We start from the raw sequence: 2,505 nt of genomic DNA, 5'->3' as shown, positions 1-2,505 counted from the left end.
CTTGTGCTTAGTTTCAGTCCCAAAGGGGTATATAGGCTTTTCTTTGTGTAGCACAGATTTATCTGTACCTATTATGCTAAACTTGAGGCTCTTTTCACAATAATCACTTCGATGTAGACGTGAGCCCCCATTTACTACCAAATTGGGGGCATTTTGTTGATGTTCCAGAAAAGATGACCAGATAGCCAAAAGAGAGGCTAAAGTATATCCCTCTGCCCTCTCCTAGATGGACCCTAACTTTACCTAAAATGTTGACATCTTTTGTTAAATCTCATAGAGCCAACTGGAGCCCCAGTCAGCTGGCTTAGTTCCTTTCTAATCAAGATCTGTATGTTTGGCCCTGGAGGTTGGGTCAGCCTGAGCCGTAGCACGTATGGCTCCCTCTGAGTTCTCGGATACAATGAGCAAGACTAAAGTTGGCTCAGAAAAGGAACAGAAGATGACTTGGGGTTAGTTTTTCCTTTTTTAAATGTTATACAAGTGCAGAGAGTTGGCTGCCATCCCCCTCTCAAACCATCAGCAGAGCTTGACCTTGGCCAAGATTTTGCCTCATCCTCTCGGCATTTTAGCATCGAGTTGCGTTTCAGCCATGGAATGCTTAACCAAAAGCACATGCTGTAGTGGTAGTTTCCAAAGAGCAAGTTTTTGCAGGAAGTCCGCAGCGTGTTTTTCTCAAAACAACAGTTTTCTCCGAACCGCCAACCCAATAAACTCCCAAATGGTGATTCTTTGGTTTATTTGTACACAAAGCTGGGATTTTTGTTGCTGTTAATAATACTTTATTGGAGTACAATATAATGAACATATAATAAAGTGTACAGATTTTAAAAGTACGGCTCAGTGAAGTTTTACAAATGTATACACCCGTGTAATTATTAAGGGCTGGAGTTTTTTTATATTACATGAAACATACATCCTGATGATGTACAGCTTGGGGTTGGGAGGATGTCCATTCATCTAACTGAGCAGATTACTGTAACACAGCAAATCCAGGTCAGAATGTGATAACATTTGGTGCTTCCGAGTCCAGGCAGTCTGCCCTTTTGTCACACCTAGGGGACTTGGGTGCTGCAAAGCTTCGTGATGTTTGTTTTTAACAAGTTACATTTTTTTTTTTTTTTTTTTTTTTGCGGTATGCGGGCCTCTCACTGTTGTGGCCTCTCCCGTTGCGGAGCACAGGCTCCGGACGCTCAGGCTCAGCGGCCATGGCTCACGGGCCCAGCCGCTCCGCGGCATGTGGGATCTTCCCGGACCGGGGCACGAACCCGTGTTCCCTGCATCGGCAGGCGGACTCTCAACCACTGCGCCACGAGGGAAGCCCAACAAGTTACTTTTAAGAATAGGTAATATGTGCACATAGTACAAAATTTCTTTTTAAATGTAGAATGAAAAAGGAATCTCCTCCCCGGTCCTTTCCCTCCCTGACAATAACCACTGTTACTATTACTCGTGCATTGTGCGTCCTTCAGAGAGAGACAGAGACAGAATGTGAATGTGTGGGGGTTTTTTGGGTTTTTTTTTTAAGTCTCAGGTTTCTTCTTTGATTGCTAAATAAGAATTTCTCCGCCCTTCTCCCCATACTCTAGGCTCTAGTCTAGGGCATTTGTGCAGAAACTTGGATCCGGCAGCCTCAGTAGGATTAATCCTATTTGTCTTGTACTGTAAAGTTCATACTCTGGATCTGTCATCTGGCTCCAAAGTCCATGGTTCTCACAGGATTGGCCATGAGTTGATAATTGTCTAGGCTGGGTTTTGGGGGTTTTTTTCACAGTCCAGGTCTTATATTTTCTTTACACCCATCATGCCATGAATTCATAGGGAATGGGCTCCAACAGTTCAGGCTCCTTTCCATTGGTTCTCAGGAAGTGTGCTTCTCTGGTTGGAGCAGGCTGGTGCTTCAGTTGAACCCAAGTACCTTTCTCTTTGGCTTCCTTCTTTTTCTGATCATTTTCCTTCACCCGTTTCAGGAAGCTATCTCGGCTCTTAGAGCGCTTAATATGCTCGATATGCACATTAATTCCCTTGGCAAGAATCTCGCCCTTAACCTGTTTGTTTACAATGATGCCAACAGCATGCTGGGTAACATTTTAGACTCTCCCAGTTTTGCCATGGTAACATTTGTGGGGCATTCCTTTTCCAACAGTGCCCATTCCCTTGATATCTACAATATCACCTTTCTTGTAGATCCGCGTGCATGTGGCCAAAGGAGCAACTCCATGTTCTCTAAAAGGCCTAGAGAACATGTGGCGGGTGCCCCTCCTCGTTCCCTTTCTGTTGATCATTTTGGCGAATTACTGGAAGATGGCTGTTCTGGCTGAAAAGAAGTAGGCTTGGTTTTTTACATTAGGCTTTCTGCTTCTTTTAATATATATTTGAAAATTTCTGTAAGAAAATTTTTTTCTAATTCTTATTTCTTTAGCAGTAGCTCCTGCAACACACCTATCTGCTTAAGTTTTGCGTTTGTTTTAAAGTAAGGTATAAATTGCAACCTAAAAGCAAACCATA

The 2,505-nt window shown here is 43.3% G+C and overlaps 1 pseudogene; it reads right to left on the bottom strand.

The window, feature by feature from the left end:
* Positions 1-1,799: 1,799 nt before the first annotated feature.
* Positions 1,800-2,282, bottom strand: LOC103087634 (60S ribosomal protein L21 pseudogene; annotated as a pseudogene).
* Positions 2,283-2,505: the final 223 nt, after the last annotated feature.

This window comes from Lipotes vexillifer, unplaced genomic scaffold (genome assembly GCF_000442215.2).
Source record: "Lipotes vexillifer unplaced genomic scaffold, Lipotes_vexillifer_v1.1 scaffold197, whole genome shotgun sequence".
In the NCBI taxonomy this organism is placed as follows: Eukaryota; Metazoa; Chordata; class Mammalia; order Artiodactyla; family Lipotidae; genus Lipotes; species Lipotes vexillifer.
The sequence above is the reverse complement of the archived record's forward strand: the minus strand, read 5'-3'. Positions and strand labels throughout refer to the sequence as shown.